The sequence below is a fragment of the Poecile atricapillus genome, chromosome 2 (genome assembly GCF_030490865.1).
Source record: "Poecile atricapillus isolate bPoeAtr1 chromosome 2, bPoeAtr1.hap1, whole genome shotgun sequence".
Lineage (NCBI taxonomy): Eukaryota > Metazoa > Chordata > Aves > Passeriformes > Paridae > Poecile > Poecile atricapillus.
Genome location: NC_081250.1, coordinates 132,762,142 through 132,788,510, shown reverse-complemented (window position 1 = coordinate 132,788,510; position 26,369 = coordinate 132,762,142). Strand labels below are relative to the sequence as shown.

Genomic DNA, 26,369 nt, shown 5'->3' with positions numbered 1-26,369 from the left:
ACATCATGTACTGGCCTAGCAGAATAAATTTTAATACCTGAATTAAACGAGTTGATGGATACATGTTTCAGGTTCTACTCTTACTGTGATTTGTGGTTTGTAGCTGAGATGTGAGTCAGTCTGATTCTTTCTGAGGGTCAGTGAAAGCTCATTGAATGATTAATAAAAGTATTGATTTTAACACTGGCTAATCCATAAAGAAGTTGATTTCAGATTTTTGTCTTGTGTTTATCTTAGCTCTGTTTCCGTTGTGCCTTCTGTGTTAACGGATGGAAGATGTGTAGCTGAATGAATCAGTGTACCTAATACAGCTTCAAGACACTGGGACTGCTGTTGGATCTTACTGCTAAAAAGTATGTGAATTGCACCTGGAAGTAGACTTCTACCAAGAAGGTAAAAAGTAACATCGAGTCTTAGAGAACTGATTGTTTTTATTAGTGGTGCAATGTACCAATTTTTTCCCCAGTAGGAATAATATGGAAGAAGCTGTATCAGTACCTCTTAAAACAGTTTGGCAGGTTTTTTTATGCTTCTATTTTGCACAAGAGGAGACTTTCTTTTATTTCTGAGTCTCTGAAGTGAAAGTTTTATTCTTGTTTTATTTTAATTTTAGTTCATTTCAAGTAGTTTGTATTTAAAATCATCAATTAAATCATCTTTAAGGAAAAATGTATGCCTTTGTGAGTTTTATATTGATTACACTTGAGATACTGTTGTGCTCTACTTTAACCCCGAAACTTACAAGTAGAATTCAGAGTATAATTACACTCTTCCCCCTTAAGTATTCACTTGAGGGATTACTTCAGCAGATTTCTTCAGGTGCTTTCTAAAATTTATTTTATTTCTTGATGCATTGCAATAATAAATAGGTATTTAGTCTGTTGCTGATATTTATGGATTTCTTCCAAACTTCTGTAAACTAATGTTCACTTCATTATCACAGATCTTTTTGTAAGTTTATTTTTTAGTTGATGGAAAGAGACTTTGCGGAAGAGATTTCACTCATCTGCATCATAAGGTGCCTTAGTCTTTTCGTCAGTGATCTTGATTGTTTCGTGTACATTTCTGGCAGTTCTCAAGCACTTCATAACTGTGTTTTACCTTGGTTTTGGTTGCTGGTTCTTCTCTGGCATGGCTTGCTTGTTTTTCCTGTTTTTTTTTCCTCTTAGTAAAAGTACTGACTCAAGGATCCAAACCAAAGCAGTAGGTATCTAGAAAGAGCCATAAATGTTGTGTGGGACTAGAATATTACAGAGCTCTACAAGAAGTTTTCTTCCTGTTGTAAGCATTTCTTAGGCCAGCTTTAGAATGGTCTTTGAGCTCTCAAAGTAGAATTTGTAGAAGGAAGAAAGGCCCCACAGGTGCGCTGTGAGGATGTAATTTGTGATACCACTCTTAGGTCTTCCATCATTAAGGCAAGTGAGACAGGCTTTGAGTGTCTGTTTTGCTTTACTTTCATTCATGTTGTAGCATACTTATTAGAAGAATTAACCATACCGTGGGGCTTATCCATGGAAAAAAAAAAAGTGAGAGTACTTTCATTTTAGACTACTTTTTTTGTAATGGGAAGATTACTGTTGGCTTTTCTACTCTTAAACTGTGGATTGAAGTCAGTCACCTGCTGGGCAACTGGTAGCCTCCTGTTGGATGTGTAGCCAAACACTGTAATTACAATTGACAAGATGAGGATAGTTTGTTGCCTTTTTTTTTTTTTTTTTTTTTTTTTTTTTTAAAGGTGAGTTTCCAAAGATTGACTTTGCATCTAGACATACTGCCCCAGTCTGGAAAGTTGATATAAAAGTTATTTTAACCTAAATGCGAAATGACCTAATGAAATGAGCTTAAAGTTTCATATATACAGGTGTTTCCTCAGGCATTAAAACTTCCTCTCTTTAGAGGCCAGCATATCCCCTGGTGATGTCTTCAGCGAGACATTTAAAGGGCATCTTGCAGAAATAAATGCTTGTACCAATTGAGTTTGGTATAGTCACTGGGTTTTGCTTCCTAAATAGAGCACAACTCTATTAATGCAAGTATCCTGTTATTGTTCAGCACAAACTGTCATTGTCCATGTCTATAGACTATGTCAGTTCTGTTCTGCTTCCATTTATAGCTGAGACAAGTTACTGTTAAACAAACAGTTTTCCATAGGTCCTTCAGTTGCTCCCATAAGACAGATTAGAGCTTACTCTAAATTGGAGCTCCTGGCTGTCCCCTTCTGTTGTTCCATTTAGTGGATGAAGAACTGCTTCAGCAAGAGGACTAACTCTGGGGAAATTGTATGCAGTAAGAATCATGTTGTTTTGTTCTCATTGTGTTTCACTGATGCTGCATATCCTTAATAAATAAAATTACCACTTTTAAATTTCTTGGTTAATGATCTGATTTTTCACATAAAACCAAACGTTGTGAGCCACATCAAGTAATCGAGTTCTATTTTTATCCTAAAATGCTTAATTTGTCAGAGCGTTCCAGCTGTAGTGTTTTGTGTATTGTGTACAACTTAGGGTGAGACAAATTTACCTCACACATATTTTCAAGAAGTGCTTTTTAGGGAGTGCAAAGTGGTCTTTGCACCTCGGGGGATCTTCTGGACAGTGGAGGTTGAGCTGGGATTGCAGGTTTTAGTTGAGCTGTGGGGCTTTGGCAGTGCTGCCTGGCTAGTGTTTTGGATATGATGGCACCACAGCACTAGTGCTGCTGTGCCTTGTTTTTATTTTTAAGTATTTTTTCAAAATAACCTCGTTAACTGCTCTTAGACAAATAAGAGTCTTTCTTAGCACCATAACAGTTGCATTCCAGAGGAAAATACTATTGGTGTTGCTATGCCTAAATGCGTCATTCGTCTGTTTCCTTTGCTAAAAGTACATGGTGCTCAGTACTTACTGTATATTTCTGTGAAGCTGGACAAGGGGAGGGATGTTTTGGCAGATCTTCTGCAGTATCATCATTCAGAACTCAATCTCAGGAAGAAACATTTATACTTTTTTTTAGAAAATAGAAGGCTTTTATTTTGTGTAAATTAGATAGTTGAGCAGTGCTTTAGGCTTTTTATGACCTGAAATTTGGGGCCATATGCCGAGCCCATATTCAATGTTGCAGCTCTTCCTTGTATCAAGATCTAAGAGGAGTTCCCCAGTCAATGTTTTAGTGAGCATTAATTAACATCTGTACAGGAACTGTATACAGTAAGTGACAGTGCTGACAGAGAGTGGTTGTTTCAACATACTGTTTGGCTTTTCTTCTGCATGTTGAAATGCATTATGTAAGGAACTTCCAGGTGTCCCTCAGACTTCTGATAGAGGAAGATCATTTGGATGGGAATAAATAGTGATTGTAGTTACATCATCCTGCTGGCAAAGACGAAGCCTGATAAGAAACATTTTCTTCTGGTCAGCCATTGGGAAGTATCTTACTCCGAGTCTGCCTTTCATGTTTCCGTAATAAGCAATCTAATACATTGATCAATGCAAAAAATGTGTCTGGAAGGTAGAGTGTGTTCAAGGTTACTTTATTTTTAGATTGTGTACTGGAAAAATAACTTTAATCAAAGTGTTCCCCATGGGTGTCATGATGGAGGAGCTCTGATTTTGTATTCTACTATACCATTAAGTCAAATATAAACAGAATAAAGCCTTTTAAATTAACTTTTTTTTTTTCCTGAGTTGAAGACCTTGCTTCAGGTCACTGAGACAAGCAGCTACCTTTTCACTTTCATTTTACCTGTGAAGCTGTATCTGATACTTACTTTTTGTTTGAATTTGCTTTAATCAAAAGAAGAAGTTAAGCTTTCCTTTTTATGGTACTGCTAAAAATGTCTTGGGAGACCAGGAGCCCTTTTACTCATGGTCAGAGATGGAGGTATCAAACTTCTAGCTCCTTTTTAAGCGAAGGAAATGATAGTGCTTATAGTCTGTGATGCCAGGCTGATGCTTTACTGAAGTGTAAGATTTTACAGTTAGTGTAAGTTTCATCTGTGGACAACATAGAGGAGAAACCTAAAAAGCTGTTGTGCACGCTGCTCTTCCTTTCACATCACCATGGTTTTAATCCATCTGCATTTTGACTGAAAGGTTTTGGTGCCTAATGATCAAAAGTATTTTCCTCCTAAAGTTCCTATATGAGTAGTTTGAGGTTTTTTTGATCTCCTCTCTTCCTTCAACTTCCTATTTCCTATTGCATTTTCTTCCCTTTATGTGCCCGTGTGCATTGTTTGGACTTTGTCTGTGGTGGTTGTGCATAGCTGCAGAAAAGTAGACTGCCTTCTGTGACCTGACACCAGGCAGAAATTCAGCCAGGGCAAGAATAGAAGAGAGCCTGTAAACTCAGCACAGGAGTCCCGAGTCTTTCCATTATTAACAATTAAAGATGATTCCAAGATAAATTAGGTAATGGATTAACTAACTCATGAAAAGAGAACAAGGATAAACAAAGAGATATATCCTGCTTTGCAAGAATTTAGATGATTAGGATTACATGCTGCCTGCATGTCTGGGAAAGGAAGAACAAACTTCCCTGTTTTCAGTGTTTAATTTTCTTAGTAGATAAGGTATATGTTGTGACAGATTAATTCAACAGCAAAAGAGAAGTTTAAGCTTTGCAGGAGGTGTTTTTACTGGGGAATGGGTTAAGAAATAGAAGCATCCTGTTTAGTCCTGCTCAGCAATGTTACAGCTTTTGCTTTAAAACAGTAAGCAGTGAAAATGGTTTCTTCCTACCTCCTGCATCCTGTCCTAATCAGCATAATATCTTGGCTGGATCTAGACCAAGAACTGTTGATTGAGTAAAATACAAAGACAGTGACATGGTTTTGTTTCATTGTTCCTTTTTTCTGTTTTGTTTCTGAGGTGTGAGATATAGCTGGTTTTTTATTAGGGCTATACAGTCATATCATTTTTCTTACCTCAAAGGTCATACAATATTACCTTTCTGTTTTAAGGGTAACAAATAATCTGTAAGTCACAGTTGCAACCTAAATTGTCTTTCACAAGCTGTGGGGACCTTTTCACTGTATACTTTTTAAAGCCACTTTATGGAGAATTGCCTGTGCACAATTAATGTAAAGCCACAATACACTGCATTTGTGGGATGGATTTTCATATTAAACTTTCTGTAAGTTTGCTTTTGTTTCTCTCTGGTGGATAAAAATAAAAATAATAAAAAATATTGGTAATAAAAAATACTTAATATGGTTGGTATTTCTCATGAAATGGTGAAAATGCACCTCTAAGTATGCAGACTAATAGTTTTATTGTGCTAAAAATCATTCAGTGAGAGAATAAATTAGAATCCTGAAAGGAAGGAGCTTCCAGTTGGCAGGACAGTGAACAGAAATGCAACACTTCATGGGAAGCCTTGGGTAGATCGATGCATTTATCTGTAAAAACGCAGTGTGGAAATGAAGCTCTCTGTAAAATACAGTTCTTTTGAAGTTAGAACTATTCACCTTTAAAGTTCATCCCTGAAATAGGGATGAACAGTGTTACTATAGATTAGTACCTGGATGTGGGTGATTTTGGAGTATTAGGTGATGAAGTCCTATTTTCGTGGTCTGATTTTCTTTCAAAAAAAGGGAGTTTATTAGATTTAACTTCATAATCACGAGTCTCAGGTCATAAAAACAGTTGACTGAAGTACGGCTTTGTGTATGTATTATTGAAGTCGTTACCTACTTGCAGTAGCTTTAACTTACCTAATGTACATTTTGCAAAACAGTGCATTTTGTAGGTGAAGAATGGCTCAGGTTTTCATTGTGTATAGAATGCAAGAACACTATTGTAAAGACAGAGAAAATAGCTTTAGGATGCTGGTAGTTTAAGTGTTTCTCAGAAACCATGATAATGAGTGCACTAGAAATACTAGAAAGGGCAAGGTATGGCTTCTGCAGTAATTACATGACTGGTTTGCCCAGGCTTTGAAATGTGAAGGACTGCACATATGAATGAAAAGTGAAACTGATTCTGCCACTGCATGCAATTAATTGTAACTTTAAGGTTTCAGGAAAAATTCTCAAATGTTAAGAAAGGCCAGAATTAAAGTTGAAGAAGCAACCATAGCTAGATTATAATTTGTGCCTACCTTTATTAAGTTATTGTTCTTAATTATACAGCTGTGCTTTTTTCCCCTGCAGAAGCATTCTTCCAGAATACAGTTGCTCTCTCTACTGGGGCGTCCATCTACTTTGGGCAGAAATAAATGTAGTCTCTAGGGCAGTTCTTTCCATTGAATAAGAGATATGCAAATAGAGCAAAAAAAGATTTTTATCTTGTCTGAAATAGGCATCTGAATCTTGGGTGTTTTTGTTCGGGGTGGGTATGTGTGTATACTATTGATGCTGAAGGTATCTTTGAACATATTTACTGTGTAACATGCCCAAGAACTTACTTTAATTTAGGCTATCTCACATCAGGCACCTGAGACGGTAAATAAATTAATACTTAATCATATTCTAATATTGTGTCTGTTAATATATATGTATCATACTACTTCAGTGGAATGAGTATGGTTTTGACTATTTCAGTAATATTAATCTAACACAGTGGTGCTCTGCAATGACTTATGAGGAAATCAATTTCTGCTTTCAATGTAGCATTATGCAGTAGTTATTTATTTGTTTATTTAATGTGTTTTATGGGAAGCACAGTGAGTAAGAATGAAGAAAATCCTGACCAGTGACCTGATAAGTGTGTACCAGGCAAAGACATTATTTTTGGGGGGAGGAGGAAGGGATAGAAGCTATTCAGTTAAACTGTCATTACATACTTCAGCAATCATTTCCAAATGCAACTTCATCAAGGAAAGAGAATTAAATTAATGTAGTTTGTGTGTTGTTTTGTATCCATTAAAAATAATAACTGCAGTCATACCAGGAGGCTTGGAAGCTGCAAACTAGGCAGACTGGTGCTGTTTGAGCTAGTGGCATCTAATAATTCTGTGTCATGCTTTATAGGGATTGACCTGAGACAGTATGATCCATGTGCTTGCGTAGAGTGTTTTATGTCTGTCTTTAGACTGTAGAGGAAGGCTTGCTTTGACAGTACAAGCTGCTTGTTTTTGTTTTTTTTTGTCACCAGCAATGTAACTTTTGCTTTCTGCATCATTAAGAGTGTTTTATCCAAATCCTGTTTATATTTAGCCAGTAAAGATTTTTGTTAGGATGATACCGTAGCAGATCTAAAATCATATCCTTTTCAACACCTAATCTGATGTCTTTACTTTTTCTCTCCTGTGACTTAGAGATGCCTTCCCTCTAAGTTTCCCATTCACCTACTCTGTAGAATCTTTCTTGCTTTTGTGGACTTGTTTTCATCTAGTGTTTGTGATCAGCCAGTCCATTCTGTCTCTCATACATAATCTCTTATTACTTGTGCTAAAGTTCATAGATTACTCTCCCAAACAACAACTGTTGGTTTCCTCACTCTGCAGTCCCTATTTTTTTCTTACATTTTTCCCTTTAGCATGCTCTGATGGAGTTGCTGTTCAGCCTTCCAGTTTTGGTGCAAGTTTCGGTCGCCTTTCTGGCAGCCATCACTTTTGACTATTGTTAGAATTGCAGCACGGTTTAGGTTGAAATCCCACCCCTTCCGCATTTGGTTGAAGTTTCTTCTATATTGCTGCCACTTATTAGTTGGATGTTGGAAAATATAAGTCAGCTTCCTACTTTTATTTTCTGGTACTTTGATTGAGGCATATTGTTCACCTGGAAGTGAAAGGAAAATTCTCTTCAGTTCCAGGCTGGATCAAGTTTAGTAGAGATATTAGCATATAAAATATGTGCTTTTTGCTGAAGAGTGGATATCTTTTTCTCACATTCCTGAAAATTTGCAAGTATGGATATATTCACATTGCTGGAAGGGTGATAAAATGTACATCCAAGTTACACAGGCCAGAATTCAAATTCCAGCTTCAAAGTGTGCTAGTGCTAAACATTTCCAGAGAAAACACTGCAAGTTTGTGATTTATTTTCTCTTCTAGGATAGTTTTCTCCATTAGATTGTTGTGGTTTTTTGAGCTGTGGTGTTTTTATGTTAATGTCTTAAGTACTTTGGTTGAAATAAGAGTTCTGAAGAAGATTCTAGTATATAACTTTCAGCCCAATTTGCTTGAGAAGATTCAAAGCAGGTTGGAAAATAGGATGCTAGAGTGGGAAGTGTCAGGCAGTCATAATAATAACTAGCCTTTCTTTTAACAAGAAAATACTGTGTTTTGAAGTAAATTACTTGCTAAACTGTAAAAATGAGGTGACACAGTGCATTTAACTTACGACTTTTTCTGTTTTCAATAGCATGGTTATATTTTTCCAGTTGGACTTAATCTGACTGTGTGCTTACATTCTCCTCCCCCATAACATCTGCTGTTTAACCATGAGGTGCTATATCCATCCTTGCTTTAAAAGCCTGCTGCTACTTTTTGTAGAACTGCTGTACTCTTTTGTGTGCTGCTGGTATCCGGCATCTATAGAGTGAGTTCTGGTAAATGATTGCCTTTTGGGAGTTAGTCCCACAGAATAGTGTATAAACTAGTTTGGAAACTTGGCTGCAAGCCAAAGGACATTGTTAATTTAGTAAATAGCCACAGTAATTTACAATGTTATGCTCGTTACCACCTTATATTTTTTAATCCCTTTCTCTTGGAATTCACTAACCTACTAGCCGTTCAAATAATGCAATGAGTGTCCTTGCTCCTATTCAGATCCAAAGATTTAGCTTAAACCTCTACTACAGGCAGTTTAAACCAAATGCCTGACCTCGCTCTGAAGAGTGAAAGGTGGTCCTGTTCTGAATTTGTGCTTCAGGGTGGGTTAACCTGCAACAAGAGTCAGCATGGGCCACTGCTTGTACTAATTTAACCCTCTGAAGCTAATTCAGTGGGGCCTGCTTCTGTAGGATTCTGAAAATATGCAGTGAAGTTTACTGAGCATAAAGTCCCTCTATACCAGAGCTTCTTGCTCTGTACATTGGAAAAGTTGTATTCTCTTTAGTATTTAATATTTTCATATTTTAAAATATGTCCTTATCTATGTATCTATCTACCTACATTCATGTAGATCTGCCTTGTCTCTGTCCACACTGAGTTGCTTTGTGCATTGTTGGAAGAAATTATATTAAAATACAAAAAACCTGCAAGCTGCCTAATTGCACGTTAATATAATTTTGTAAATGTATTTTTTCCTGCTAAAATACATTTCTTAAAGCTATATTTAGTTTAATTAGTCTTAAACAAGTCCAGATGTTACTGTAACTTCAGTGATAACTGATTTATAAAACAAGAAGTATGTTTGAACTGAAACTGAGGGCATGTTGAAAACAAGTGATGTAGTATCTCATGGAATTATGCAGTCTAGCTTAAAGGGGGAGGTTGTGTTGTTTGTTCGTTTTAACTGTCAGGTCCCTAGGTATCTTACTACATTATTTTGGTGATGTTAAGGATTTTCTTCATATATTTACAGCTTGAAGTGACATTGGTGTTTTCTTGTCACTATGGTAATTTTATTTTGTGCTTAGGACCACAGAACATGCATGGCTTGCTAGTACTGTGAAATAATATGTTATGGTTGCTTTCTTTTAATAAAGCAGTGAGATAAATACTAAATTCTTATGTTCTAGCAGGTAACATAAGGAAATGCTTGAAAGATCTCCTGGGCTGACATAAAGTTTGTTTTTCAGAAGTTTAAATAGCTTTTCAATGAAATTATACACCTGCTTCCTCTAATGTATTTGTGTAACGGTTTTCTTTGGAACTGTAGGAGGAAATAAATGGTTTCAAGTAAACAGTGAAGCTCCTGACTTCAAAGTACTTCTTTCAAAAGTGAAACAACCTTACTTTCCTTTCTCAAATAAATAAAAACCAAATGTACCTTTCCATCTTATATTTTTTATTTGTATGTGTAAATCTGAAGGGATTTTCCTCTTGAGTCTTCCATAGCAAAAGGACTATTACTATCAAACACCTCAGATTAGATTATACTAGGGAAATTGTTTAGTGGTGGACTTAATAGTGTTGTGTTAACACTTTGGACTCAATGATTTCAGGTGTCTTTTCCAACATAACCGATTCTGTGAATTTATGTTGGAAAAGGTTTACTGGACTTATTCTAAATTTGCATATCTTTATTATAGTGGCATAAAAAGAAGAGTTTTCCATGGAGATGAGCTTCCTGGTTGAAAGAGGCAATACAGATAATTTGTTTTTGTAGTGGTTACTGCAGGGAAGTGTCTTTTCTTCTTCAGTGACTCCTTACCTAGAGTATCCCAAAACCATAGGTAGCAAGTATCTCATGCTTTGCTTAACCAGGACATTACTTAAGGAATATAATTAAAATAGAATAGTTTTACTGGCAAAGGTTGCTTAATTAGGATGTCTACAGATACTTGATTCTTAAATAAGCTGATTTATGCACACAAACATGCAAAATTGTTGAATGCCCTTTTGTTTTTGTTTTTCTTACTATAGCTACAGTATTGAATGCTCCTGAAATTGTCATGTTTAGATTTCACTGCCAGTTCGTTTCTTCTGCAGATCTGACCTGTGAGGACCGCTTCCCTGCATTCTCTTGGGATGCCGTGTGTTTAATATTCTTGCTGTGTCTGTATAAGTGTGTGGTTAGCATTTTAAAAGACATGATGCTTTATGTTTGCTTTGGTCTGTTACCAAAACTTTTTATTAAAGTTTGCTCCAATTATATTATGCTCTGTAGTGAAGCGCTTTCAGCAAGCTCTTGGAAATAATGTAATTTCCAAGATTTTTACCAGTTCAGCTCTGTTTCACAGCAGCTTTTTGGTAGCTTTGGAGAAACATTTATCAAGTCCATGATTGGTGAAATACTTTATTCATGTTGACAAACCAGACCAGGTGTGAACTACATACAAATACAAGTGCTGTGCTTTTTAAACTTAATGTTCTCCCTGGCTCAGTAGTTAGGTTGACTTCCTCTTATCTTTATTCAGGGCATAATACTAAATATTTGTATCAAAATTGTGAAATTATTTGGCATAAGAAATCTGTCACAACTAGATGAGGTTGTACTTTGATTCATTAGAATAAAGTCACTTTAATTCTTTTTTAAGGAAGCTTTTCTTCACAAGCTTGTTTATTGGTTAGAATAAGTTAGTACACTTACATTGTAATATAGTATACCGTTTTCCATCATGTATTTGGTATTTTGGGAAAGATTAAAAATAAAAAACAACACATTTGTTGGAAAACTGAGATACTAATGCACATTTATATGCCCATAAAATTTTAACTTCAAGGTTATCTGTGTGATTTAACACTTTTAACTAGCTTGTTCCTCAGAAAAAATTGTATGCTAATACTGTTTTTAAAAGGCAGACTTTGAGTTACTGGAGCATCTGAAATCCAAGGCATCAGTTTAAAAATTGTCCTTCCTGCCGGTTGTGATTGCAGACTATTCTATAGGTAATTATTGTATTTCTGAGGCGTTTAAAACAATGAGGAAAAAAGATTTGCAATAAAAATAATTCTTTTGAATAACTGGATTAGTGTTACAATATTAGATTTTTTAAAAATTTAACTAATCTGATAAAATGTGTGGACTCTTACAGATGTTAGATGTAATGAGAAGGGAATATGGAACTAGGAGAGTTATTTCACTCTGATCTGTAAAGGAAAAACAAAGAAAGTTTAGTGACATGCAGAAGATCAGAATGCTCCTGCTATATTCCTTTTTTTTTTGGTAGCTGATAAAGTGATTGACAGGAGTTCAAATTTCTCCTCCACTTTTAAAATGAAACCAATCTGAATCCAAGTTCCTTCCTCAGCCCAGACTGGGTAAGGACATAAACTATAAGTTGGTTTTGAGAGACAAGTTTGTTTCTGACCCCTCTGGGTGGCTGGTGAAATATTGGCAGCGTGGGATTAAATTGGTGTCAGCTGAAAGACATCCAGCATGTTTCAGGGTGATTCTATCCCACCTTTAATAATGCTTCACAAATGAGAAAAAAATGTGCTGTCAAATTGCCATAAAAATTATTATTAAGAAAAAAACTGTGTGTCGCCCTGAAAACTCAGCTTCTGAGCTTGCTGACATGGTTTTCTAAAGACTTTCCCAGGACAGTAACTATAAACATAGATATGTGTACATTCTTTCTGTTACACATCTTGTGATGGGCATCTCTCATGGCCAGTGCTGTGAGAAAGTGTTATCCTCACCATCCAATCCCTGGCCGTGGTCAGAAACCTATAAATCCTGGGAGGAAAAATAAACTCGCTCTTCTCTTCACCACACCTCGACCTGTGTCCGTGTGATCTATTCATCTTCAGCGGCAACAACTGTGCCTGCACAGGATTAAATTTTCTTAATTTCCTTCCCCCATAGATTAGTTTTGATTGGGGGCACCAGGGAGTGGAGAGAACATTTTGGTGCAAAATTGAAATTCAAGGAATTAGTGTGGTCTCTAGTTGGCGTCATAACCTGGTTCTGCTGTTCTTTTATATATGCAATTAGACAGCAGTCTTAAAATGTCATGTGATACCATGAATCAAAATAATCTGGCTATTGACTGCCATTTTATTATTTTGTGGAAAAGCTTTCTCTTGAATAGCTAGCTTTTCTATTTTTATTTTTTTTTGACATGGTTATTTTTCACTCCTCTTAAATAACAGATGGGAGAGACCAGAAGAAATGGTGCTCGAAGATGACAGGATTTTGCACTTTCATGGGAACGTGGTTTCAGAGCTTGTTGGTGTCATTGTATGTTACTTCTCACAGTTCATTGAAGGAAGTCCAAGTGAAAAGCAGATGCATTATCCCCAGCGTCTCTGTAAAATGGAGGCTGGGATTTGCTGGAAATAAAGCCTCTTGTGTAGCAAAGCTGGAGAGAAAATGAAGGGTTCACTGTAATTTGGCACTGATGCTTGTTTGGCAGTCCTCCCACCTTTCTTATCTTGGCTGGTGTTCCATCAGTCAGTGAACTTGTATATGGATCATGATGCATCAGCAAGACACCTGTGATGTGACATAATATAAAGAAAAAGAAGACCCCAATCTGTTTTCCTTTTCTGAACAATCCATAGATATTCTACCATCTGTTAAAACTATGATTTTTAGATCAATTTGTCTGTAGAAGTTCCTGTCAAAACTGTCCTGTTTAAAAAATAATGAATCTTATGTAAGATCAAAAAATTTCATGGTGTTTCTTCTCAAGATTTATTATTTCAGCCTGATTAATTTCTAATTTTTCTGCTAAGCACTGACGAAAGGAAAAAGAAGTATTTTCCAACTGTTTGTTTGTAAATCTAGAAAATATGTAATTCACTGTGTTATGGGTGGCTGTGTGTGGCTGTAAATGATGCAGAGATTTCTGCAGTACTTCATCAGTCTCAGGTCATGCACTTGCTTCCCTGGCTGACACTGCTGTTCCAAGGCTTCACATCTTTCTAGGTAGAAATTCAGTTCTGATAGGAGAAAGATGAGGATAAGTTAGAACTTCTGTCTTCACATTATAATGTGAGAACTAGAATATATTCAGTTGGATTAGTAGCAAATTAAGTACTGATTTTTGAAGGAGCAGTTCTTTGAGCTGTGTTTCATTAAGCTGTTGGGCTCATTGCCATAGATTTTCTTGGGTATTCACAGTGCTGACAGAGAGATTTGGTATTTATATGGATGGTAGTATAGAAGGTACTAGATCATAGTGGCTGGGAGATAAATGTACTTTTTGAATCTGAAACCACTCTGACACATTAAAAGTTTGTGTTTAGGGCCTGGGACCAATAAGAAATTTGTTGCACCTGTCATTTGCACAACGGAGTTTTACATAGGCTGCAGACAAGATCCTGAATGCATGAAATTGGGAGCAACTTTTTACATTCTGCTGAACTCGGAGGGTTGTCAGGAATGTTGCTTTATTTAAATAACAGCTTTTGTTTTCTCATGGCTACTGATATCTTGAAATGTATTAAAATTAAAACATTTAAATACATTCTTGTATGATTTATATTTGAGTAAAATATAGATTGGCCTTTGAGGGTGTATTGAAAGAATATGTCTTACACAAAAGCTACATCCTCTTGCTTTCAATCAAGTGCCTGAGCACTTCTAACAGGGCTTATTTTAGCATGATGTTGTAGTTTATGGTGGTGTAGTTTATGGTATAAATTGCAAATTTATGAATTAGTAGACAGTTGGAAGTTGCAGTTTCTTTACATAACATAATCAAATTAAGTAATTGCTTAAATAGCTTTTTTAAAATAAAATTGGAGATTACAGCAGTATATTATTGAAATTCTTCTAGAACTTATATTTCTGAATTAGTTTGAGTGATAATATAGCTGTCTTGGTCTTTTACATATTTATTTCTTGGTTAGGGAAGATTGCTTCACTTGGGAGAAACAAACCAAGGCCTTCAAGCTTTTAAAATAATTTTGTCATGACCTTTCTTTCTAAAGGTATCAACACTTTTCAGTTAAAATTCAGTCAGTACATAAAATTCTTTGAAATTGTTTATGTCTGTTTTTTATCAAGTGTTTGTCTTTCCTTCTAGATGTGTCTTTCCTTCAAGGATGAGAAAGGTGTACTGTTGAATGGCATTAAATACCTCCAGGCTACCATTACAGACCATATATTTTGCTGAACAAAAGAAAATATAAGGGGTCTTCCTCCAGTGATGTCACTTCTGTGGAGGATTTTGTAATGTAAAATGAGCAGGAGATAAAAGGGAGAAACAGTTGTTTGTACTGACATAGTCTGTGGATATTTGGGACAGATGATGGAGTTACATACGAAGGAGTAAAAAGCATTCTTTATTTCTGTTCCAAATGGTGGTGGGATTTATAAATGTTTTTAAGGACAGCCCGTGGTGATGAGTGGACTGGTGTGTAAAATATGTTAAAGTACAAACAAATAAGAACAAGTTGTGAAGTTACTGTGGCTTAATGCTTAGCAGCTCAGACAGAGGAGGGTGAGCACTGCTGCCATCCCAGTCTGGCTGTGAGATAAGACATGTTCTCTTCTGTCCATCGTCACCTGTTCCTTGCATTGTCTGTGAGAGGTAGGCAAGTCACATTATCTGGCTGCTTCAAACATCTGTCTGTAAAATGAGTGATGCATCCTTTCTCTTCATATTTTGTTCTTAGAATTTATACTAGATACGCAAAATGCACTTACATGTGCTAGAAGCGTATGATACAATGGAAGGGGTCTTGGTAGCTGTTCATTTGGACTGGGGCTACTACCTCAAGTAAACATCAAAGAATTCCTCTTTTTAGGAGTTTTTTAGCAGCTACAAGTATTGTGTATACAACTGTGTATACAATACTTAGAATTGACAATACCTTATATAAGTAAGATTAATACTTTGTATTATGAAGCCAGGCATTCAGGTTATTGGTTATATTTAATTATATATATTGGTTATTCAAAATGTAGTTGGTCTAAAGCAAAAAAAAACCCCACAAAATATTGTTTCTGAGAATGCAGAGGAAAGGTTTCTTAATATTTAAAAATACATTGCAATGCAACTGCCCTGGGAATGTTATAATATCTGGGTTTTGGATCAGAGGTTGAGGGTTTTTTAATTTTCTTTTGCTTTTATTTTCTTAGAGAAGCCTTGCTGCATCTTTATTCTATCTCTGTGAAAACTTGCAAGGAATGGCAAACTTTTAGAAAGTGGTTTTGAACATTTTCTTTAAAGACAGATTGTTGTAGCACCAAAATTCTGAACATTTCACGTGCAGCTCCACTTTTTCAGCCATTGTAGCAAGGGGTGAGGTACTTAAATTTTGTATCATGGCTGCTGGGCATCAAGTCAATGATGAAAGACTCAGGTGAGAAGGGGGAATGCTTCCTTCTGCTCTTGATTCTCTGCCAGGATGAAAGGCTTGAGACAGAGTGGGAGCTGTCTGCTTTGTGTTACAGGAGGTGTAGGAAAACGTGATGGGCAGAGGCAACGAAGAGGTAGAAAGGGATAAGTGAGGAAGAGTGGGAAGAAAAGGTTGCATGAAGGAATTGAGGGTGATGTAGAAACAACTGGTTATAAACGAAACCTCCCTTTTTAGGCCAGCTTTCCCTGTTTCACATTTTTGCTCTCAAACTACAGCACCTGCAAAAGAACATTATATAAAAAACAGAAGAGGCTGTTCACTGGCCCTTAACCCCTGCTACTTATTGACCAACATCTGGGGGGGAGGGATGTAAAGGTTTACATGAAGTTTTGTCACGCACAGCCCTCTCAGCTACCACCTGTGTCTGCTGTTGCAGGAGCATGGGTTTATTTCACAGGGCTCCTCCTTTGAGACGTATTCCACAACCCCTAGTTCAAAACATGCTGTACTAGACTGTAGTGTCCTTGAGAGAAGGCATTCTTCTAGCTTTGTTGTCCTCTTTAGAAACCCATGGGCCAGTGTTAATCAAATCTGTCACGGGGATAGAAGTTTCAAAGAGAAACTAATTCTAGTTAATGCTAGCTAAGTCTTGTCACTTGTTGTCTGCAAATTATTAAATTGTAGAAATTTTGTGTAAGAGAACAGTCTCATGCCCTGACAACAGAAAAAAATACTGTTGGTGTTTAAATAATTTGACAACAGCCACGTTGTTTGGGATGTGCTGGGATATAAACTTAAGATAGGGAATGCTAGAACAAGGAATCTGTGGCACCTCATTTGTACAGTGTTTGTAGTGTTGTACAAGGCTCTTGTAGAACAGTTAGGTGTTTTCCTATATGCCCATCTTCAGACTTTCAGGTGTGTTGCTCAGCAGGTCAGTGCTGTCAGTGCTCAGCCTAAGTTTTGAAACTATACAGTCCTATATTGATGCAAAACAGCCTTAGAACCTTGACAGCCCACAATATCATAATCTCATTTCAGGTGACAGCATTAGCTTTGGTGTCTGTTTCCCATTTTGCAAATTTGGAAAATAATCTTCCTTTGCAGAATTTCTATGAAGATTTCACAGGACTGCTTTGAAGATTGATTTTCTAATGATTTTGAAGCCTTTAGTCTGGTAAAAATATCTTAAGGATTTGTGTAGTATTTGTGAATTCAGTGTTGTATAATGTTGTTATAAAGCAAAAAATATACAAGATGTAGTAGACATGGAGACTCATTTAGTATGGAAATGAAAAAAAGCCACTGCTGGAATGAGGCCACTCCAGAAAAATCAGTATGTCTGTGTGATTCTATAGGAAGTTCAGAAACTGGACACAGCCTTTAGGATCTCCCCAAGGCCTGGAAATGACTGCTAGAACACTAAGTGATGTCCAGCAAAGATGATCTAGCTTCTCTTTCTGCAGCTCACCTACCTGATGCTATACTCACCACTGCTTGGGTGGGAAGCAACTGGCCCCACTTAATCTGTATCTGCCAGTCCTGGTAGTTTGATCTTTGTTGTGGACAGGGGAAGAGATGTCCTGATGTCCCTGGAAACGGTGACAAGGATCAGATATTACAGCCAGCTATCATAGGTGCTGAAACTCGACCAAAATTTGCATTGCCTTCCAGTGCACCAGCTCCACTGTCAATCAGCTGCATGGGGGATGCTGATTTTAGTTTTTATGAACAGCTTGCTTTCTGGAATCCTTAATTTTTGAGCGCTCAGGTGTGCAATATTAAATGTCCTTATAGTTCTTAGTGTAGCTCTGTGTGCGTCTGTTATCTGAAGTGTATTTGATAATATTGTGTGTCACAAGCAGGTAATTTATTTATTGGGGAAAGGAACTTCTAGGGGGAAGAAGGAGGGTAAGATTTTGTCTTCTATAATTACATTAGCAGTGATGTGATGACTCGCTTTCATTTATTTTTGCCAGGTATGGCTGGTATGGCTGTGTAGAACTTTTATGTACTAGAATTAAGTACACTCTAGGAAATGGTTCTATATTAAAAAGTCATTTAACACAACAGTTTTATTGTCCGCATTGCTAGAAAAAGACTTGGTAGCTCCTGTTTATTTGGTGGATCTTGATACTGTAGACAAACATGAAAGGATTAGGAAAAGTGTTTTTAGTAAGGCAGAAAGTCAAAGTAAAAACCAGAATTCTCAGGAATGCTGAAATAGACATGATCCAAGCTTTTATATTAATTTCCTTCTTTGTTATTAGGCCAGACTTAAGGACGGAGTAGATGTCGCTTACACAATTACTCTACACCAGTGAGTACCTAACGAGTGGGCAACTTCTAGATACTTCTGGAGTTTTTTTGTACTGTCTTGAAAACAATCTGTGTCACATTCTCCCCTCTTTCCCTTCTCTCAGTAATTTGTATGCCATATTGGTAAGATTAGTGAATAAACAATACTGAATTTATGTGTCAATTATATAGAATTGTGCTTTCTATAGTAGGTTAACTTTCACTCCACACATTCATATTTCTTTTTCTCATTTTTCTTCTCTCCCCTTCTGTCTCAGAACAGTGTTTTAGTATTGTGGCTTCTGAGGTTACTATGACTGGACATTTGGCAAGAATGGACAGGGATTGTACTAAGACAGGGAAGCCTTTTAGGTTTTAGTAGTGCTTTGCTCTTCCATTGAAAAGCCACAAATGCAGCTGGAGGTGCCGTAACTTCTCTAATGGGAAAGTGTAGGCAGATATAAACTACCTCAGTCATATCAAAAGTGAAATTTAAACAAAATGCTATGTTTTTTGCTGTAGCTGTTATCTTCCCAGAAAGGAATGGTCAGCCTGACCAGCAGGTATTAAAAAAGGCTGCACTCAGCATGTATTTAGTTTTAGGTTAAGGCGTGCTAGTGTAAGTAAAGAATTTAAGTCTTGTGAGCTGTAACAATCCCTTTTTGGACATAGTGTTGTACCATGTGAGTTGACCTGGCAGATTGTTCTTCTAGTTTATTTGCATTTATCACTCATAATCTCTACCTGTACTGATGTTTGAATCCTTTTAAATGTGCCTTTCAGCTTCCTTAAATTCCATCACATGACTCACAGTTGTACCACTGTGATGGCTGCAAGGTGACAATAGATTTGCTCTTCAGAGGAGGGTTCTTTAATAATACTGGCTAAAACAGCAGCAGAGTACTTCTGTAGTTGCACACAACTTGAAGAGAGTGAGGAATCATTTATGTTCTTTCATACAGTATTTGATACTTTTCTGTCCCTGGAATTATTTGAGGATGAGTCATGAACAGTGGGATTGCAAATCAGAAAGGTCAGAAATAAGGACAGAAAGTGAATTTTTACAAATACCTTTGTTCATAATCTTAAAAGATGTGAACATGAAGGAACAGCTAAAGAACTTCAGAATTAATTTCTGAATAATTTTTCTGTTACAGCTTTTCTTTTTAGTGCAATGTTGAGTAACTGTTTAGAAAATAGAATAAGCTCCCCTTACTCAAAACAGACAATATACCAGAAATGTTAAAGAAACTGCATTCTTTTCAGAACAGAATTTGTTATTATCTACTGTTTTCAATCATAGACTTGAAGCTTCTAAATAACTACTAAATCATTAAAGCTCCTGCTTTATCAGCTTACCTATGTTAAAATAATCTGATTAAAATGTCTCACTTGTAGACCACTAGAACTCTTTTGACGTTTTATATGCCCTATTTCTCAGGTAAAGTCACTGAAAAAGTTAATCCTACAATGGAAACAGATGTGCAGCCAACATTTTTGAAGAGGACTTTCGTTCCTCATTAACAGTGATTGTGCTTGTTTTATTCTCTGTTCTGGCACTGGTACAGTGTGTGATTCATTTTTGTCTCGTGCTAGCTGTAGCAAGGAAACCACACACACATTGCAATGTTACAAGGCTAGAGAAGTACATTTCAGACTGAATATGAAACAATCATCAAGAATATTTATGCATTCTGTTGAAGTTTCACCCTGCATTATAAAGCAGACTTGCAGAAAAAAAACAAAAACACTTGCACAGATGTATTTCACATTTGCTGTAGGCACTTCTGTGCTGCCTGAAGAGTGGAGCTGGTGATAACACTCCATTCTGAAATCCTAAACTCTCATTCAGAGTTTGTTTATTCTGTTTGTTTTTTCCTCCCCACCCAGCCTGAGAAAACTAACACATTTTAAAAATTTCTTTCAGCGGCCAAAAGAAAGATCTGGGTTCAGACTACAGCTTAGGAGTTATACCTGGGTAGTAAAACTTACAGTTCAGGAGAAGCAAGCTGTGATATCAGATTTTCTAAAGAGTAGCTGGCATAATGTGCAGGTATTTTGTACTGATCTGGTCTTGCTGTGGGATAGCAAATACAAATACAGGTTTGTCCAGATCACAGTGCACTAAGTTGGAACGGGATAGTAAGCTGCAGTTAATTCAGTACTGTTTGATAGTGTCACCAGGTTATCTAGAGACAGATGTGGCTCTTTGTGAATATGAAACTTGAAGCTTTTTGTGTTTGGTTTTCATTTAAATGTCAACATCATCTCTGGTTTGTCTGGTGTCTCTGTCAGATGCTCAGTTTTCTTCCCAAGATGATTTTCATTAATGAACAGACCCATGTCAGGGACCATGGAAGCTAAGTATCATTTTCTTTGAGTGTTCAATGCAGATTTATAAAATCCACATTATAAATCTGTTTCAGAAAGCTGTCTTCAGGTGAGGGTTCTGTTTCATCTGGCTCTTGCAGGATGTCAGGTAGAAGCTCTGACTGAAGTGAGGAGCCTTTTATTATAAATGTATGGGGTAGCTGAGAGTAAGGCATGAATCACAGAATTCACAGAATGACTAAGCTGGAAGCAACCTTCAAGATCATCAAATCCAACCCATGCCCTAATTAGACCATGGCACCAACTGCCACATTCAGTCTTAAACACATCCAGGGATGGTGAATCCACCACCTCTCCGGGCAGACCATTCTAATACTGTATCACCCCTTCTGTAAAAAAACCTTTTTGTAATATCCAACCTTTCCCTTGGCACAGCTTAAGGCTGTGTCCTCTCGATCTGTCAATTATTGCCTGGAGAAAGAGACCAACCCCCACCTGACTACACCAACCCTTCAGGAAGTTGATAAGTGATAAGGGATCCTCTGAGTCTCCTTTTCTGTGGGCTAAACAACCCCAGCTCCCTCAGTTGCTCCTCACAGGATTTGTGTTCCAAGCCCCTTACCAGCCTTGTTGCCTCCTCTGGACATGCTCAAGCATCTCAATGTGCTTCCTAAACTGAGATGGTTGCAAGGTCATACTGCTTACAGACTCGAGTGTGAGGATCTGTCACATGAGCCATCACATTTGTGAATGTGCCTTCATGTTTTTGTGTAGATTGCTGAGATTGAATGCTACGTTTCTGAGTAAAAATTCAGAATGTTACTGCTGTTGGATTGGTGCAAAGGTGAGCCCTGGTCACTGTTTTAAAAAAAAAAAAAAAAAAAAAAAAAGAGAGAGACTTCTGAGTTATTTTTAGATATTTTTTTTGTATTAGTGTTCATTCCCCAGGCAGCCAGTGTGAGGTATTCTGCCACCACCATGACCCAGTGTCTGCAAGGCAGTTTCAGCAATCACTTAGTCTTCAGCAATCCGCAGAGTGTACAAACTGTTAGCTTTGGCTCTGGTTTCTGCTTCTAGAATAATTCAAATGTTTCTTACTTGAGGCATCTGGTTTGTTTTTGGAAGGTGGAAAAGAAGGCAGATGCGCTGCTGTCTGCTGTCACTGTGTCTGGGTCGGGCGGTGTGGCCCGAAGGGACAAGGCGTGCCTGGCTGGTGCTGCCTTCTGCCAGCCCGGCCGGGAGGACGCTCCCGGGGCAGGGCTGCACCGCCGCCTTGCTTTGCCTTGCTTTGCCTTGCTTTGCCTTGCTTTGCCTTGCTTTGCTTTGCCTTGCCTTGCCTTGCCTTGCCTTGCCTTGCTTTGCCTTGCTTTGCCTTGCTTTGCCTTGCTTTGCCTTGCTTTGCTTTGCCTTGCTTTGCCTTGCTTTGCCTTGCCTTGCCTTGCCTTGCCTTGCCTTGCCTTGCCTTGCCTTGCCTTGCCTTGCCTTGCCTTGCCTTGCCTTGCCTTGCCTTGCCTTGCCTTGCCTTGCCTTGCCTTGCCTTGCCTTGCCTTGCCTTCCCTTGCCTTCCCTTGCCTTCCCTTGCCTTCCCTTGCCTTCCCTTGCCTTCCCTTGCCTTCCCTTGCCTTCCCTTGCCTTCCCTTGCCTTCCCTTGCCGGCTCTCCGGCCGCCGCTGACCTCTGCGGCTCTTCCGGCCGCTGCTCCGTTCCCTTCCTGCCTGCGCTTGCCAGAGAATTTACCTGAAGCCTGCAAAGCGAGCCGGTCACATGGACAGACTGTGCCAGACACAGCTCTAGTCTCGGGCTGAAAAACTGAATTTGTCCTCCCCCTCTTCCTGCTCTTTTGCATTCGTTTTCCGATTCAGGAATGCAAGCTCTGAGTTCCACGGCACAATGGAGACTTAATGTCACTATTTCTAAAGAGTCTGCTGGCAAGAAAACTCTGACGTCAGCAAAGTTAGGGCGAGGTTTTGCTTTGAGCCTCACATTGAGCCGCTCGCCTCTGGAATAAAGGCATGCTGGAATGGAAACAGTGCTTGGGAGGTGTCACTGGGAGCCGTCCTTGGAGCCTGCTACTCGCTGTATGTCTTTTGTGGGTAGAAAATGTACTTGATAAACTGTGTTTCCTCCCATTTGTTTATTACAGGCATTTCAGAATATTCTGTAAATATTTGTGCCTGATACTATTGGCTGGCAGGACATTGCTTTTAGCATTTTAAACTGCGGTTACAGTAACAGTTCTTTGCTGCTGTTTCAAGTGAAGATATTTTTTAGAGGCAAATTAAATATATTGCTCAAGGACTTACCCCCCCCCCCCCCCCCCCCCCCCACTGCTAACACTAGGTTAAGGTAAGCACAAAGAAAATAAATCAGTAATCATCTGCTACAATTTGAAATTCTTAATGGTTAACTTATAAGTAGAAAGAAAGAAAGGACTCAAAGACACTGAATTTATGAGCCACCAGAGAAACTGGTGTTTTAGATTTAAGATGAACAGAGATTTGACTTTTGTTGTTGCTGATTAAACAAATATCTATGACTTGAAAATAAATATGAAAGCCTGTGTGTTATATTCAGTTTAAGCTACTTGTTTCATCTAAAATTTATCTGCATGCAGATAGCTCAGGAAAGCTATATTAAAGGCCATCAGAGCAGAACTGTGGATGCCACTCTGACAGGATTCAGAGTCAAGCTGTAGGGTTGCAGCTGATTTTAGAAATAAACAAGAAGCATTTTTGTTTGCAAATTGTTTTTTCTGCTTTTTGAAGGAAGAAATCATCTCAACACTGGAGGGCTGGATCTCAGGTTTAGGCTAACAGGTACTCATGGCTGGAGGCAGCATCTTCTGTACTAACTCAGTTTACCAAATGTGATATTTCTGTAGTCTAGGAAGCTTTTAAATCTGACTTAAGGTGTTAGGTTTTTTAAATATTTACTAAAAAGGGTACAGTTGAAGGCATATTACCAGTGTTACTATTTAAAAGCCACAAAGTAAGGTTTTACCTCAGAACCTGAAATAACGCAGGTTTGTTTGAAGACTGTAATTAGGAAGTGTTTAGCTGTTCTAAATAATGGAGAAAATAAGCACAGTAGCTTTTCTAGGAATTGCATTATGCTTGCTTCGTGTTTTCTGCCTGTAATTGTTGGAAATAAATGATGTGTCACAGTCAGTTGCACAAAGGGGCCCAACTAATGATGTTTCTATAATTATGTAGAAAGAGCTGATTAAGATGATGCTTTGGAGGAAAAAAGTAACATCCTGCACAGAAAGGGTAGGTGAATTTGAATGTGAGGGGGTGAATGGAGGGGAAAAGGCTTTGCAATCCCTCCTCAAAAGCACGAGGGCGAGGGAGTTGTAGTTCAGAAGTACTTCTGGTATTGTGTGGCCTGGCAGTGGAGGTGTAATTCACTAATTTAAGAATTAATAGAGTGAGTGAAATAGTGCAGCTACATCTTGACGCACACTCATTTGTCTCACTAAGCACTAAGAACTGCTGTAGCATCCTCAGCTGGCAGAGGAACATCACTGTAGGTCTTCTGCAGTTCTTTTTTGACTTGGTATTCTGTTGGTAAATGTGTGAAACATAGCAGGAAACCTTTGAATGTTGTTTTTTTTTAAATTTGGTGTGAAGCTTTCTGGCCATCCAGAATGTGGTAGCACTGCCAGGGTCTCGTCAGCACTTTGTGACCCAGTGTGTCACCTGACACGAGGCCTCTGGCTAATGCAGCAGCTTGCAGGGGATTCACAAACTCCCCTGTGTTGATTCACGCTTGGACACCATTAACAAGGCAATAAAGCCTAAGAAAGTTTCATAAGATTAAGTCTTTAAAGCCATGAGTGGGTGTGCTTGTGATGACTTTTCTACCTATTTTACGCAGTAGCTGCTTTACATAAAGAAACTCTGCTTACCTTCTCAGTCTGTGTTGATGTCAGTGAAAACTGTTTGGAAAAACTCTCATCAACCTGTCTAAATCCTGCTGTGTGCTGACATAGCATATATTTTAACATAGTATAATGTTGTAGGTGGGATAATGGTGCTGGCAGAATGACTCCTCCTATTGGCATGTATTGTATTTCCAGTATAGGTACAGAAGTAGATGTACTTTAAATGACTGACATTCAGTTTTTTCTTGCTTTGTGCTTTTTAACTAGTGTTTACACTATTTACAGTGCTAGTGGAGTCTGCCTGTAAATGCTGCTAGATCATTCCCCTTCTCTTGTGCTGAGTAGGCTCTGTCTTTTCAGCCTGGTGTTTTTTATTTATTTATTTTCAGCAGGACTAGAACAATCTTTTCCATTAATTCTTTCTTCCAAAGAGACATGGTAAGATTTAAATTTTCACCTAGTGTATTCATAAGCAAAGATATGTGGGTAGTCTATTTGTTTTTGCCTTCCTTTTCTAATGTTCTCCCTTCATTTTACATTAAGTTCAGCTGTGAGATAAGTTTCATGGTACTTCTGCCATTTCCTGACGCCAATGGTTTTTTTGGAGGCAGTGAGTTTCCTGTCTGGAAGCTACAGGCAGTGTTTCTGGCAGGATGGAGTATTTTTGTTTCCCTGGCTAGACCTTTCCATGTCTTTGTTTTTGTCTCTTTTTCCCTCTGTTGTTGTTCTTTTTTTTTTTTTAATCTTGGGCTGTATTTGTTTGATATTGCAGTGGTCAATTTAGACCTATCATTACAAAAAACTGACTTGGTGATTTGAAATAGATCCATGCAGGATTTTTTAGTTAATGTGCTTGACAGAATAAATTAATAGGTCAGGCTGCAGAGAATTGAATGTGTTTTGCTAGGTTTTGACCTAATCTCACCTCTTGAGTGAACAGGAGTGGTTGGTTAGTCTGGTACAACTTTGTACCTGACCTGAGGGCAGTTTCAAAAGTTGTGGCATTAGCCATAACAGAGTTCAGAAAACTCTGTCATAGTTTCTGTCTGTATCCTTGACTTGCTGCTGCTAGAATAGACAGGCATGGATTATTCACTCAGTCATCCAAGCTTTTTTGAAAGTTTTATATTGAATTATATTTACCGAAATTACTAGTTCTCTGTAAAGGGATATCAAAGGAGACCAATGCAGGGCAGTTGTTCAGTTCTCAAGGGCTGAGATGCTGGCAAATTAAGTTACTGTGAGTTGCCACAGTGACTTTCAGGAACTGTGACCAAGTTCTTATCCCCATGGTAAGGTCTCGTTAGTCAGCCTGACCTGATGTAACTGGAAGAATTCAAAACTTTTACTAACTTTTCAGTAACTCCCTTTTAATTAGTTTACTTTAAAAGTTTTATGCAAAACTTTTTTGTTTGGGTTTTTTTTAAATGGTAAAATAGCACCAAATGTTTAAAAAAGTAGTCCATTAATAGCTTCCAGCATTTCTTAGTTGGAGGCAAAACTATTTCAAGATCAGGGGGGTGGGGGAGTGGAATACTGTGTTTGTGGATTGTTTTTCTATATTTTTTCTTTGTCTCCCCTGCCTCCGAAATAGAGGTTGATTATGCCAGAGATAAAACAGAGCTGGAAGATGCTGCCAGTCAGACAGTCAATAATATCTTCCCTCAGTGCAAGACAGAAACTTTGGCTCTTGCTGAATTTAAAAATCATTAGGAGCCAGGAACTGCAATCTGTAACCTCTTTCATATCCCCTCAAGCTGCTGTCTTTGGTATGCTGTTCAAATTCTGTCTATGTGCTCTCTCTGGAACACCTTCTCAAGGTTCCAGATCCCTCTACTACAATATTTATCCCACCTTATATCTTGGTACACTTTATTTGATTTGTTTCTGTAGCGGGGCAGACTTGTAAGCCTGCTTGAATACAAAAGCTTATAGAATTCTGTATGTAGCCATTGCTGTTTGACCAGGCAAAATTACAGACCTGAAATTAAATCTGCTTATTCTGGAAATTTGTTGGTATTGGTTAGTTTCATTTTGGAACAGTTTTGTGTAGGAATGATCTCAGCATTCAGGAG

At 37.9% G+C, this 26,369-nt stretch overlaps 1 protein-coding gene across 1 annotated transcript in view; it reads left to right on the top strand.

Moving 5' to 3' along the window:
- RNF19A (ring finger protein 19A, RBR E3 ubiquitin protein ligase) overlaps nt 1–26,369 on the top strand; it is a 58,557-nt gene that overhangs the window by 2,807 nt on the left and 29,381 nt on the right. Inside the window, exon 2 of the mRNA XM_058832564.1 lies at nt 238–393. The gene's annotated coding sequence lies outside the window, so the exon portion shown is untranslated. The remainder of the gene's footprint in view (nt 1–237; nt 394–26,369) is intronic.